At 40.6% G+C, this 16,014-nt stretch overlaps 1 long non-coding RNA gene across 1 annotated transcript in view; it reads right to left on the bottom strand.

Annotated features, from left to right (window-relative positions):
- Window positions 1-16,014, bottom strand: part of LOC124510188 (uncharacterized) — a 274,118-nt gene that overhangs the window by 36,510 nt on the left and 221,594 nt on the right. Inside the window, exon 5 of the long non-coding RNA XR_006961639.1 lies at window positions 11,388-11,449. This is a non-coding gene — a long non-coding RNA (uncharacterized LOC124510188). The remainder of the gene's footprint in view (window positions 1-11,387; window positions 11,450-16,014) is intronic.

The raw sequence follows: 16,014 nt of genomic DNA, 5'->3' as shown, positions 1-16,014 counted from the left end.
TGCAGATACGTACTAACAATGCACTTGGCAATGCCAGTGCCAGTTCACTGGCACCGATGCCACGGTTCACCCTAGGCTGTGGCTTCTGAATGAATCAGCTTTCTTCTCTGGCTGCAAAGAGTCGGCCACTTCTTAACCTGTGTGGTAAACCGTTTGGGTGTAAGTGCTAAACCAGATACCTGCTACCAAAACTTCGAGTCATTTTTACAGTTCTTTAATTTCTGTTTTCAGCACCACTCTGAACTCCAAAATGAGTTCATATGACCTTTTTGCCATGATAAATGGCTGGTCCATCCCCAGAACGTGCCTTTGCTGTCATATTTCTGCTTAGAAACTGCTCTTTTGCTCTCCCCACCCCCACCTACCTCTCCCTTGAGTTCAATCAGCCCATTAGACTCAGGTTGTGCTTTTTCTTTTGACATTTTTACCATCTAAATAAAGACTATTCTGGACACAATGTACTGAACCTTTCAATATAACACTGTGATTGGCAGCATTTTTTATTAGTGCAGAAGCCATGTCTCTGAAGTCGAACTAGCCAGGGGTGAGTCACTACAGTCTAGCTCAAGTCCACAATGCCATCCTGCCCCCTCATCCCCCACATGTGCAGACAGAGCTGTGCCTAATCTTCACTAGCCAAAGAAGGCAGAGAACTGGCATAATTGTCTAGATCATAAGGACAAAGCACTTCTCTCGTACACAGGCATGTATCTCCAACAGGCTCTCCAATCAAGCACAAGTAAAATAGCATAAAAAATGGGAATGGAATCACGTCCTATCCACTCTAATGATTTGGGAAGAATATCTGGCTTCTCAACAGAGTCTCATTTTAGAAGTGCAGGAGCTAGTCCCCAGAATGCAAACGCTTCTACTTAAAATGTTCTTTTGACTCAACAAGGCAGCATCTGCATATTGGGGGACCTGCTAGCACAAATTTTTTTCGGAAGAGAAGAAGAAATTTGCAAGCAATTGGTACTCAGAGTCGTCTCACTTCCCAGTGCCTCAGAGGGAATGAGAGCTGTGGCGGAGACAGGCACAGATGCTGCTCCCAGTGCTTCCTCATTTAGAACATTCAAATCACCAGAACACTGAGACGCATTTATTTGCCACTCTGAAATGTTGGGGTTTTTTTAAGCTAAAAATATTTACTCTTTTGTTGGGCCTTAGAAAACCCAGTTTTGAAATCCCCTTCTCTCCCCTCCCCCATTTCTGTAAACATTCACAACAATTTACAAGCGGTCAAGGATGAACAGATCTATGGACTATTTGGTGGAAACCAACACAGTGACAAAGGTTTCAGAATCTCCTTCTGGTAGTCAAGGAACAGAGTTAAAACTAAAACCACCGCCTCCACAGCTAGTAACAAGGCAAGGAATCGTCACCAGAGAAGCTGCCTCAGAGGCATCAACATACAGCGGAAGGGCTTTTCTTTAATCTCATTTTACTCTGGGGTATGAGCATGGCTAATATCCAAATCAAGACACCTATTTATGCTGTCAAGAAGACAACATCTGCCCATATCAACCTGGAAACTAGAAAGGGTCATGAAATATTGATGAGATTGTAATAATAGAAGGTGACAGTTTGCAGGGTCCAGAAAGCAGAACAATGTAAGAGTGTTTGTGCACCACGGTCCAAGAGGAAACGACACTGTCAATGTTGCACTCCAGTTGCACCCCATATTCAGTACCTGAAGAGCTATCTTCTAGGGGAAAGCAAGGGCAATGTATTCTCTGCACACATCCTGGGCGATTTCACCCACTCTTATAGTTTTGCTTACAGATACATGCTGGGGACTCTCAAACTGAGATCCAGAGCTGCTGGACATTGCCACTTGGATGGCCCATAGACATCTCAAAATTTATAAATCTAAAACCCAACTCAGTGCCTTCTCCTTCATCACCAATCCTTGGACTTCCTTCTTTCTTAACTGCCATAATCAATCAATCAAATTCTATTAATTCTTCCTCTGTAATTTAATTCAAACTCCATCTCCAATATGGGTTTCTCCATCACAAATGCTACTACTTGATTCAGGCCTATCTCATGAATTACGTCGACAATCCTCTCTCTCTCTCTTTTATCTATCTATCTATCTATCTATCTATCTATCTACCTACCTACCTACCTATCTATCTATCTTGAGACAGAGAGAGTGTGAATGGGGGAGGGGCAGAGAAAGAGGGAGAATCCCAAGCAGGCTCTGTGCTGTTAGCGCAGAGTGGCTCGAACTCAAGAAACCATGAGATCATGACCTGAGCCGAAATCAAGAGTCAGATGCTTAACCAACTGAGCCACCCAGGTGCCCCTCATCAACACTCTTCTAAATGGTTTCTTTGCCTCCATCAATTCAGTCTTCTTCAAACCTCTCACTCCACCATCGAAGTGACTTTTAAAACCACAAATATGATGATATCCTTACCCTGCAATGACTAATTATTGTCTTCGGGCTAACTCCCAGATGCTTTATAAACTATTCTCCACCCTGCACAACTTATCCCCTCAACCTCATCTTCTCATTCCCCTCTTTGCACTCTATCTTCTGCCCTCCTGGACAATTTGCAGTTCCCTGGAGAAGCTACTCCCTCTTTCTTCACTACCTGCCCTAGCCCTTCTCTTCTCTTTTACCAAATTGGATCCTGCTCATTTTTCCAAACTCAGCTCAGGCACACCTGATCTAGAACATCTTCCCACAGCATTATTTAACATTACATATCAACTATTGTAAAGGATCCCTCTGATTAGGCTAGGACGTTGAAGGTAGGTATATCACGTTGTGTGTGACACATAATGACAGCTCAATAGGAATGTGCTCAAGTAAAGAAATCTGGTCTTTTGTAGAGTATGTGGTATTTCTTGTAAAACTTTTCAAGCCCTTTTTGTTTTTATGAACAACTTTAAATTACTACTCATGTGCCTGTTACCTTGATATTGGGAAGAAATCTACCAGGCAGGACATAAGAAATCCTAATACTAATAATGCACATTTTTCATTATAAAAAAGAATCTGAGTATTCAAACTCTGTGCTTAATCACTCATCATATATCAATTGTAGGACTATTTCCCCCAAGACGAACTGAGGCAGGCGAGGGACTAAAACGTCAAAGGAGAGGTCACACCCTGTTTCACGGCATACAGCTCCAGGACACAGGCCATGTGACCCTGCCAGGACCTGTGCCTTCTGGCTAACTAGCTTCAGGTGGCTGGTATCATCACAAAGGATGCAACAGTAGTGCAAGCTCTGCCTGACATCAAGCCATGAGGGAAACAGTGGCTAGAAAGCAGAATGAAGCGACAGACTTGCTGTCGGCCTTCACCTTCACGGAAACTGTTCAAAAGTTTACATTTGATTTCCTACTGATACAGAGAGGCTCTCAAAGTAAATTCCTTCCATTCCTCTCACAGATGTTCAGTCAGTGGGAATCTATGAAAAACAAAGGAACCTATCTATCTTTTCCACACATACCTACTGTTAGGAAATCTTGAGGGTCCTCTTAGTATTCTGCTGGCTCTACCCACGGTAACACAGCAGGGGTAACCTTTCTGGATCTGACCCTGGGCATCTGGATAAAGTATCGAAGAAAACCACAAAAATGATAAAAACACTTATTTGCATAAAAAAATAGTATATTCAAATGTAGCAAGTTATCTCCCCTACTAATGCCAAGTCTCAGCCAGGGGCTATGGGTCTATACAGACAAGGAACAACAGTTTCCAACTCTCCTTCTTAGGTTAAAAGAGAAACATCCTACCACGAGGATTATTAAATATTAGATTTTTTCATCTGGAGTGAGAATACAATCACTTATTCTGAAAAGCTATAAAAAGAGAGCCAGTCTACATGCGATGCCAATTGTTGACCTGTCTGAGACAAGGCAATGGATTCTGCGGGCTCTTAGTTTCTCTGCTAGCTGCGTGATTCTATAAATCCTTCTAATTGAAGACTGTCAGATATGCCAAGTGATTTGTGTTTATTTTTCCTCTGAGGGAAAAAAAGGCTAAAATTACTGGCATGTGGCTCATCTGAAGTCCAAGCTTTTGAGAAAGAGAAGGCCTTTCCTCACCTTCTGAATGCCCAGAGGCCATCCTGTGGACTTGACTGACACTGCAAATGAGAGCCAGGAATAGAATTATAAGTCAGAAGAACATATCTGCAGTAGCTATGTATCCTAACATTGACTAGAAACCCACTCATGCCATCAGGTAACCTGGGTTGGTGCATGATAATAACAACAATGTGTTTGTTGCTAAAAATGTAACACTAGGATTTTAATGGAATCAAATATAAAAGACAATGGGAAAAATGAAAGAAAACTGCCCAAATCCATAGAGGGAGGAGGAGAATTCCAGATTCTCCAGCTGTTAGGAGAAAAGAGAGAAGAAGAGGTATCTTAGAGAAAGAATTCCATCGTGTAAAAGCATGACTTTTTTCTTCTTTCTTCTTTTGTTATTTTATTTTTTATTTTTAAATTTGAGTCTATTTGGCACACCATATTACATTATTTCAGGTGCACAACATACTGATTTGACAAGTTTATACATTACGTTATGCTCACACTTTAAAGCTTCATGAGGGAGGCTGTAAAAGGCCAATAAAAAACAAAATTCTTAGTATTACAAGGAAGAGCTCACTAAATTTTAAGACATATTTATGGATGTTTGACCATGATGACTAGAGTCCTACAAAATGTGAAATCATTAATATATTCTGTACTCAGCATTGTATGTTTAATATTGCATATAGTTATTTGGATACCCTTACATCTGTTCAGTAATTACTGGCAATGAGGCAAAGTATCACTGGAAAAATATTCTGCTGTTATGAGCATATATTACTTTAAAAACATAAATTAGAGGTTAAAATATATGTATCTGACAAATGTATATGAAATATTACACCCAACTGGTAAGGGGAATTTGTTTTAATAAATCCTTGAGTTTGTAATGAATCTCCATTTCAGGACTTTCAAAGTACTTTTCTGACATTATTGGTTAATTGCCACAAAAGCAAAATTTGGAAGGCAAAGGAACAAATTCAATTTTTAGGTGAGGAAACAGAGTGTTGACCTGAAATCCCTGGCTCTGCTTCTCCCTCAGTCAGATGGGGGTTTTGAAGAACAATAACTGAGAGGATGAAGAAGAGAAGACATTCCATCCCTAGGTAACCTGTTCGGCCACTTTCTCCAATTTCTGCCAACTAAGAACCCAGCCTTAAAGAGCACCAGGGATTTGGAAATCCTGGACAAGTTCTTAATCGGCTCAGAAGGTATGACCCTATTTTAGAGATCTGTGCCAAACCTTAGCCTCTCTTATAGTCTGTGCCCAATCATCACACTGTTGCACAACAGCTAAAAACCTCCAGTCACAGAATGGCTAAATAAACTCTAGGAACGCTTTACTGTGAAAGTCTATGCAGCAGTTATAAATAACAACAAAATCCAAGTGTACTGACATATAAAGATCTTTGAGACATATTGCTGTGGTAGAAAAAGCATGTTACACAGTGATATATACATTATGACATTATTAATGTTAAGAAACACAAACTACACTATATCTTACATATAACCGGTTTATTGGAAAATCTGATTTATTGCAATACAGATGTGAAATTGCTTTGTTATTTTTTTTTCAATCACTACCTTTAACTGTACTGAATCTCCTCCTTCTAGCCCTTAATGATGTGCGGGACTGATCCCATAGCTTTCCAATTACTTTCGCATATTCAACAGCCCAGGTTGGTCTTCTCCATTTATCCTGGTTTAAATAATCTATCTCACACCCTTCGTCCCACCTAGTTCAGCCTGACCCCAGCTGGAGAGACCTGGAATGGGGAGGATGAGGATGGCTGGCTTATTCTTTTGCTGCCCATCTTCCTCCTTCCTCTTCTAGGTCTCTCTCTTCCCTCTAGTGACCAGAAGTAGAGAGAGAGAATTGGGAGTCTTGATGCCATTGAACTGGCCAGCATCTTTTTTGAGAACCATGAGTGATTTCTTCCTGAAACAGATGAAAAGCTCTGTTTTGACCTCTCCTGACCCACTTTCTTAGAGGTTCAGACCTGATTCTCTTGCTGACAGGGTCTCTTCTTGTGGAAGCCAGCCATTTTGGTCAGGGTAATAATACGAATGTTCAAGCTACCTTCCTCCATGTCCACTTGAGGCACAGAAAACTCACCCTTGCCAAACCAAATAACATACAGCTGCTTCATTCTGTCCTCTGTATACAATTCTCTTTTTACCCTGCTTAAATAGGTGCTGAGTGAAGACCAACAAATCCACTCCGTAAGGAGATGTCCAACTAGGGCATTAGAGGCCAGTTTCTTCTTGCAACATTCTTCAAATATAAAAGTGTGGTTCTCCTGGAGACTTTTTCCTTTCACTTGAGTACCTCTTCTGACTCCCCAGAGAGATAAAAGGGAAGACCCACAGCACTCTCTCTAAACCAACAAATCACATCTTCACTTCCTTTCTTATACATCTGGAGGAGAGACTTAAAGGGTGATGGTAGCAGGGTCAGTTCTAAAGCTTCTTAGAGAATCCTGCAGGGAGGTTCTCAAAGACACCTCAGCTGCACTCACATTCATCATCCTTTACATACAGCTATAGGTTCATAAAACTAATTGATTGACAGTGTTCTCCTCTGGTAGAGAAATGGGATGATGGGTGATGGTAGACTGACTTTAGGTTGTGGAGTTTTTTTTAATGTTTGTTTATTTTTGAGAGACAGAGAGATACAGCATTAGTACATGTGAGCATACATGAGTGGGAGAGGGGCAGAGAGAGAGGGAGACAGAGAATCCAAAGCAGCTTTTATGCTGTCAGCACAGAACCTGATATGGGGCTCAATATCATGAACCATAAAATTATGACCTGAACTGAAATCAAGAGTTGGACGCTTAACCAACTGAGCCACCCAGCCAACCCTGTCTATAGAGTTTTTGTAGAGAGAATGTTTTCACATATTTCATTCATGAACACAAAAGAACACTGACTGATTCTAGACATACCATGGATGGTTTAAACAAGGCAGCCAAAGTTAGAATCTCAATAGTGACCGCCATATTGAGCTACGCATCAATGACTCTAAACTGGTAGAGCTTCTCCAAGTTTGACTGAGGAGTTGCACTTTCTCCAAGAGAATAACTGGCACGTGGAGCCACAGAACACAGCACAGACTCTTCACCCACGTTGCTGCTAATGGGACACAGACTACAAGTCATTGTTCCCCTCCATGTTCCACCTGCTACAAGTCTGTGTGATCATCTGCTAGACTCTAATGAGAGCAGCAGAAACCCTGCAGGGCGGAAGGGGCAGTCTGGCAAGAGCATACACAGGGAGAAAATAGCCTTGTTCTGCCATGCTGAGTGCCACATGGAGTTACCACTTGTCAAGGTTTCCTGACAAGCATTTAGAGGGCTGAGAGGGGGCTTAGTTAACACGCAAGAGGCCTGGGATACCCTCCTGCATGTTATTGTGCATATCCAGAATAAGAGAAGGTCCCCAAGGCACCTCTATTGGCAAGGAGAGGACGTAATATAGCCAGCTTCTACCAGGGGGGCAATGGGCAAATGAAAGTATAGTTTTTATATCTTTGCCAAGACTGAAGAATCTCAGTAGGTATCTGGAAAGGAGAGGAGTCTACCACCTCTAGCAAGCTTCACTGACATTGGACAGATGACTCAAGATTCAAAAGGGTAGGATTAAAAAGAGAAATCTGAAGGTTTCAGATAACAGTACAAATAATGTGATTTTGGTTCAAGACAAGTTTACTCTAGAGAGTACAGCTCTCTAAAACCTGCCCCAAATTTCCTCCATGACCTGTTCTTTAGCATCAAATTACAAGAGAGCTGTGATCTTTTCGTTTTAGAAATTACAACATATGCTCTTTCATTCTTAGCTTATGATCTGGGTTTCCATTATGCTACCTCTTTGACCCAAGACATAACAAAATTTAGTGTCGGAAAGGAATTTCAGAGGTAACCCAGTACAGCCATCTCATTATACTGATGGGAAAATGGGAGACGTGAAGGTAGCTGCCTGAGGGCTCATGATGTGGTGGCAGGAGAGGCAGTACTAGATCCAGCTCCTCAGATTCCCAAGTCCGTTATCTTTTTGGCCACAAAATGTTGCCCCTAGTGGCACAAAGGAGTAGCTCTAAGAGGTATGATTTACCTTCATGATTAGTTGTTCAACGTCAGGGCTGATGGTAGAGAATAATAAAGTTCCCTAAATGTTTACAGATGCTCACAATCTCATTTGACTACAACTCTGATAAACAAGCAGCAGAGCCATTATGAGGTCCATTTTGCAAATATGGCAACCAAGTTCAAGAGATTATTTGGTTTGCCTAAACTTGCACAGGAACTGTCAGTTTTGACTCTCAGTTTAACTTTACTTCCATATCATCAATCACAAGCCTTTATTTTTTCCACAAAATTTTAACATCATAATTGACTACTTTACACCTGAACTTGATGTTTTATTCATCTCCACATGGATAAACCACAGATCAAGCATGTGCTTATTTTCCGATGTGTCTGCTAGAATTTTATTATGAGAATATGGTGTATTGAAATTAACAGCCAGAAGCCACACTGACTCAAAGAAGTACAATATGAGCCTGCTTTGCATTTTCTTAACTTGGGCTAGATGCCTTTGGGGAAAGACTTTAGTCTCCGCACACTCAGAGATACAACAGGAAGAGCGTGGTCCATGACCTACAGGTGACTGCTTCCAGCATCTTTCCTCTTGCTTCATCCCCCAGAGGCTTATACCTACCTCCCACTCATTGTTCACCCTACATCCACAAAGGCACCCTCAGTTGGCTCTGTGAACAAGTAAAATAGGCTAGCTAAACCAGGCACACCTTGACACGTGGCTTGCTCAGCGTCTGGTGCCTACTGCTTCTTACCTTCAATACACACCACTTGGCCATATTAATTTTTGTCACAGGGGGGAGATTGGTCAGTGAAATCTAAATGGGCTTTTCCTATTTATTGATACAATTTCGTGGCAAGAGCAATTTTCAGAGCTTATTTTCCACTCCATTGAATCCCATGTTACTGCAAATGAATATATTCCTCGGTCAGTGCAATGGCAAAACACAGTTGTAAGTGCTTTATGCTTCATTTGGATAAAGAGTTCAGGATATTACCAAATATAAAAGGAAGTTAAGGGCCATATTTCATTAGAAAGCTGTCTCCCCTGTTAATAAAACCTGATGTTGGTGGTAGATGTGCAAAAAAAAAAAAAAAAAAAAAAAATCAGAGCAGGGACTTGCAGCTCTGGCTGGCATTCAATAAGGCAGTCCGGTGGTTCCAAACACCACATGAAAAGCACGTCCCCTCTCCAGTCAAACCAATATCAACAGCCCCCAAATCAGGAAGAAACCGGATTGTGAGCTGGATATTCTACAGAAAATTAAAAATCCAAACCCCAGGCTGAGGTATGTTCTTCCTCAGACAATGGCTTTGCTGCCATTAAAGGAAGACTCATGCTAATGCTGCAAAGTGTAGGAGGTAATGGGTAAGCTCTATGGGCTAATGTGTAGTGGCTTTAATAAATGACATAGTGGATGGGCTGCTTGTATTTTATCTGTTTGTTGGACACAGAAAAAGGTAGCACCATCTCGTTTCTCAAATGAGAAAACTTAGGAGCTGCCCTAGGCGAAGTTTAGGAATTCAGACTTTCATAAAAACTAGGTCACTCTCAAATTAAAGGCTTCCCAGTGTCACAAAGGGTGAAGAGAAAATTCCTTTCTGTATCTGGACCCATAACTTAGTCTTTTCTGTACCCTATCTCTATAGTGAATGATCCACATCATAACACCCTCCACCAAATTATAGGTAGCTCATTTTATTTAGCCACCAACCCTCGAGAAACCATAGAAGTTATTCACTTTTATAGGTGCTACAAAGAATACCTTCAAAATCTAGGACATGAACATCCCTTTTCATCAGTTACTTGACAGGTACATTAGATCCCAAACTCTACTGTCACTGAACTTCTCTGAAAATTCCAAGTTAAGGTCAAGAGTTCTATCACTGGCTTGACTCTTTCTCATCACCCATTTTTAGGCAGATTCATGGGCCCAGCCCTGCCCCTGACCTCCACATTTCTGTTTCCTGTCTTGGTGATAAACTTTCATCCAAATTTCCATTTCTAATGCTAAAGCTACTATATATCATCAAACTCATTTTTGTGTCACCCAAGAAAGTATGAGGCCTCCTCATGCGTAGACCCGTGCCTTATCCACCCACTTGCCTTGTTTGTTCATGCCAAGAAAGCAGTTTCAAATCCAGGCATAAGCTGACAGTCCATGTCCCAGGATCAATACTCAGTGTAACAGATATTGCTATGGAGTGTTCTGAGCCTTGAAACATTCTATTCCAAGCCGGCAAAGTCTAGATTCTGCCTTTTCTCTTGTGCTTACCCTGAAGCCTTTATCAGGTTTCATCTGTACACACATTTTGATTCTGGATATTGAGGTCTTCTTTGGTCGTGTTTCTGCCTGTGCTTTCTGTCCAACTGGGCCTTTTGAATATCAAGCCTGCCCTTCCAACTCAGGCTCCCCGCCTTTGCTATGCCCCCCAGCATGTCCTAACCCTTGACACACTGACCTTGGGTATACAACCTGGGTCTGCTACAAGTTTTCTAAACTCTCTGAAACTTATTTTCTTCATATTCTACCTGGTCTTTACTTAGTGTTCAAACATGGCAGCTGATGCCAAGTCTCTTACATTATTTCCTACCAGAGTCACAATTCACCAGAGAAACACCAATCAGAGTTAACCCTCTGGGCTTCAGAATTTAGGGAGTTTGATTTAGTGAGCTCAGTAGCTTGGAAATACTCACATCAAAGCTCGTTTGTAGCTAGATTTCATTCAGATTTGGATTTAACGCCTACATTCTGGAAAATTTGTATCTTTATTTAGGTGAGACTGTTTGCCGTGAACTTTTCCCTTGAGTTTTAGTTAAAGGCAAAATGTTTTAAAAGTCCAAAGTAATTTTGTCTCAACTAAGAGAAAACAAAACAACTCAGCTATCTTTTTTAATCAAAGCTTGACCAGCACACGCAAAGCCTTCTTTGCAGAGTTAATGTAGATGCATTAACACTGGGTCTCACACATAGTTAGTGCTCAATATTGGTCTCCTTGTTTCTTTTCCCAATTAATCTCCCTAATTATGATTTTCTATTTTTCTTCCTTAACTTAGCCCCTGTGTTGTCTTATTACAAATGAGTGAAGTAAAAATAAGGTCATTAAAGAACTCCTGGATACCATAAACATCTGCCCAGAAAGATCTATCTATAGTTTTAAAGTATGTTTTTCAGTATTCACAAATTCATTAATACACTGTTTCCAAATAGGCATTTATTAAACACTCACCATGTACCAGGCATTGAGCTGTGTTCCAGATTCTCAACATTCTTGACCTGAAGACTTTCTCTCTGTAGGGGAGATGAAGGTATAAGAGATAAATTTCACGCTATTCATTAAGTGTGACAGGACACTAAGATGACTCTTTGATATAAACATATGGAGAGCTCTAAGTTTTTCAAGTGAAACCCAAAGTCACAACTTAGGGGTTGATAGTTTATACACCCCATAATCAACTGTCTTATGTGAGAAGTACTATATTTTCCTGAAGAGCTAGAATGTGTCGAAAAGACTAATGAGAAACGAACATCCATGTGAATGTCAAGGAGACTGGTTGTCAAGATGGCAGGATGGGGCTGAGACCATGAAGGGACTGTGAGCATCAGCAGAGGGGTATTGGTTACAGAGGTGGATGAGCTTCTCCTCAGCAAAGGTGAGCAATGTCAGAGAATGATGACAGACAAAATACCAGAACATTATTTGAATGCTTGGAATTTAGACCACCTTTGGTAAGGAAAAGAAGAAAAAAATCCTAAACTGACTATTTATACAAAAAATCTGAGGAGGAAAATGGTATTAAAAGACTTTGTCTATCTTAAACAGGTAAGATTAAAATTCCTCCCATTGGTGGATGTTCAGACTCAAGATTTAAGGTAAATTCAGATATAAGGATATAAAGCGCAATTTGCACAATGGAGTCTGTAATTATGAAATCCACACCATCTACATACATAATCATAGTGTTTTTTAATATAAGAGATGGTGAACACTTTGGAAGAAAGATATGGTCTTGTTCACCTTCTGAAGAGTGAACAGAGTATAGATTTTGGGAATAAGTTCATATGATGTTTGAGTTTTAGCTCTGTTCATTTGTTGGCTGTATAAACTTTTGGAATCTCTATTTCCTCATCTGCAAACTATGGATCATGTAAGTTACCATATATCAAGGATGTTATGAAGATTTAATTAATGTGTGGGAGATATCTGGTACTCAATCCGTTAATGTTTTCTTTTTCCCCTGTATCTTATCTTTTCCCAGCACATAGCAAAGAACATAACACATACCAGATACTCAATAAACACATGGCTTTCCCTGCCTGTAGCACCCTCCCCACTTGTATTGCCCAGCATGATCCTGGAACAGCATCTCCCTGCTCTTCCCTTAAACATTTCAAGTGGATCTTAATTAGACTCACTGTGTCTTTCAAGTCAAGAATGAATCATTAATGTTATTATTCCCATGTTGTAGACCAAGAAACTGAGGCACAGGATGGTTCAGGAACATCCTCAAAGTAACATAGCTAGTAAGATAGTGGAACCAAGATATGTCCAACTCCAGAGCCCATACCTCTAACCAATTTTCTCTCCTGATTCCAGGTTCATCCAATTCCAAGCTCATACTCCTCTCATACTGCCATGCTCCTCCCTCCCACAGATCAGTTTTTCTTCTTATAAATTCCTCATTTGGTTTGAGATAGTTTTGACAAAGTTAAACTTTCAGTTCCCAGGGGAAGAACTTTGTAATTCTGAGCTCTACAAAGCACTATGGCATGCAGCCACCTTTTCAAATTTCTGCTAAATCAGCCAGCAAGCTCTTAGTGAGAACCAATATTTGGTATTGAGTTCTGAAGGATTTTGGAACTGCAACTGAAGATCTTGAGCCACGAAGACAGATGGGACACTGAAGTTAGCCTAATCAATGACATGCAGCTCCCTTAGACTTCTATTTTATCCATGGAGAGTGAAGCACCAGCTCAGGAGCTGTGGCGTGATGGAGCTTGGCAGTCCAACTCAAAGAAAGAGAAGAATCTAAAGACAACCTGCTCTTCGAACAAAAATTTCCTTGGATATTTGATAAGAGATGATAATCAGTAATGTTTCCTTCTATCCCTTAAATATCAAAGTAAGGATCTCTCACCCTCTAAGGCTGGCCACTTCCAGTACAATGCAGACTCCAAGAAAGCAGGGCCCATTGTCCATTATATCTCAAGTGCCCAGCACAGGACCTGACACATTGTAGGTTCTCAATAAATATTCATTGGAATAATAATCAAATGAATTTTCCTTCTTATTTTGAAAACTCTGACTCAGAAATATTGCATTCTGTCTCAGTTGACTCGATTTGGCTGTAGGGGATTGGTAGCAGTGGTGGTGGGAAGGGAAGGGAAGGCAAGGGAAGGCAAGGGAAGGCAAGGGAAGGCAAGGGAAGGGATAGGCATTAACCATTACTCTATATCAGGCACGATGTTTCCTCTACATGATATTATTTAGTCCTCATCACAACCCTGTTAGGTATATATTAATACTCCATTTTACAGATAAGAAACTGGATCTCAGGGAGGTAAGGCAATCAGCCCAAGACAGCACAGCCAGAAATAATTTCTAAATCAATGTTTCCACTGTACTTGAGCAGTTTTCATGAAGGCCAAGAAACTGATGGATGTTCATGGTTTGCTTCCTCCTTAACATTGCTATTAGACAGACAGTTTGATCTAATAATCATTCATACTTAGTATAACATTTTGAGCACTTAGTATGTACCAGGAATTGTAGTGCTTTATGTATATTAGTACATTTGATTATTTCAGCATCCTGTGAGGTTAGTGATGTTATTGTTTCTATTTTATGGACAATGGGTAAAAATTTTGAGGCACAACCAATTTGTCTAAGGTCATATATCTAATAGGCAGTGGCCCTCTTTTCATATCCAGGCAGTTTGCTCAGTGCCCCAGCTCTTGGTCACTTTGCTATAAAAGTAGCGCTTTCCCCCCAAATCCCCACCCCTGGATAGTCTACTAGGAGAAGTCTAGGGCTATCAAAGCGTGGTTGGTCTCCACTGCCACAGTGAAGGGTACCCCTAAAGCAATTCATCACATTGTAGACATTCAGTAGCAACAAAGTAACCCTGTCAAATTCTGGGTTAGTTTGAATGGGGTAAGTTCTTGCCCTTTCATATAGGCATATTAAATAGGGACTGCTTAGCATAACTTGGTTTGGAATTTTAGTACATTTGGATTGTCATTTCTTTTTTCTTCAGCTTTTTGCTTGTTTTAGTTTTAGCTTTTTAAATCTTTCAATGTTTATTTTTGAGAGAGAGGGCGGGGGAGGGGGGAGAGAGAGAAAGAGAGAGAGAGAGAGAAAGAATGAATGAATATGAATGAGTGGGGGAGAGGCAGAGAGAGGGAGACACAGAATCCGAAGCAGGCTCCAGGCTCTGAGCTGTCAGCACAGAGCCTGACGTGGGGCTCGAATTCATGAACTGCGAGATCATGACCTGAGCCTGATCAGACACTTAACCAACTGAGCCATGCAGGTGCCCCTTAGTTTTTGTTTTAAGGAAGACTCACACAGTCATTGATTGCACCAAGTTTTATCAGTGCATGCTGATAATTCTGCTCAAAGTCACTAGATGCTCACCTTTAAAGAAACCTCAGAGAATCAATGATGCCGTCTGGCCCACTGGCACATTATACTGTAAAGTGGCTCAGGATGTGAATCAGAAAGAAGAGCTAAAAATCTAGAAGCATAAAGTATCATAGGCATATTCCTCTGAGAAAATAAGAGATGACCAGAGTCAGGTGCAGATGAACCAATCAAAGTGCAGAAGAATCTTCCTTCAATTTCCTCATCTATCCACTTCCCTAAAAACTCTACTGCTGCCCTGCCCTCAAAGCTAAAAATGAAAGTAATCTCTAAACATGAGATTGAAATTTAATTTTCCTGGTGACCTATCTTGTGAATACAATAAATAATACCTTTTTAATTTCTTTATTGTAACTATGTAATAAATATGGGGAATGGCATTTTTCATTCAATTCTCAAGAGTGAGATTTAACCAAATTATGCCGGTCATGTGTCTAAAATTATTCTCCCTTATGGAGAGCTGCTACTTTTTAAAATCAAGGGCAGTGACCAGTAGATGAAGCCTTAGCAATTAATCTGAAATTGAAGAAGAACATAACAGGCAGGTGTTTCCGTCTGAACTGCTCCTATCCCTGAGTCAGGCCAAACAGACACTATAATGAAGGGATTCTTCTTCATGGTCTGTTCTAGTAACACAACTGGAGTAAGAAGAGGCATTCTCTACAAGATAACATGCTACTGCAAGAATTATGAAGTGAACCACAGCCTCGCAAAAACAAAGAATGGCTACTCAGAAAGAAATGTTAGAAATACTAATCCCAGTGAGTAGAACAAGCCCAAGACTGACAGGTCTACAAACCCAGCCATATCTTCTTCTCTATCATCCACGAATCATGTTGAATTGGACATTAAGAAACACCGTTCATGTCTTGAAGTAACCACATGAGTTTGGACAAGCCACTTCACTCCTCTAGGTCTCCTTTTCCTCCTCCATAATGAGTGGCCACTGGATTATTAGATCAGATGGATGATCATGAACCCCCAATTCCTCAAACATAGTATGATTCTAAAGACAAGCATGTTGTTTCATTTACATTGATTCACAAATTCATATTTATTCACATAACTTGAGGGCACTGGGCGATTTTATTTTTTAGCAAAATAATGTCTAAATACCCCAAGGTGTCTCACATTAGGGATCATATTTTGCAGGGCAGATGAGGTTAAATTTAGATTTTGTGTTTTTACACTAGTGATGAATAAGATTCTTTAA

The sequence above is a fragment of the Lynx rufus genome, unplaced genomic scaffold (genome assembly GCF_022079265.1).
Source record: "Lynx rufus isolate CCGP_SWC_20201006 ecotype Redwood Valley unplaced genomic scaffold, mLynRuf1.p SCAF_15, whole genome shotgun sequence".
NCBI lineage: Eukaryota > Metazoa > Chordata > Mammalia > Carnivora > Felidae > Lynx > Lynx rufus.
Note: the sequence above shows the minus strand (reverse complement) of the source record. Positions and strands in the feature narration are given on the sequence as shown.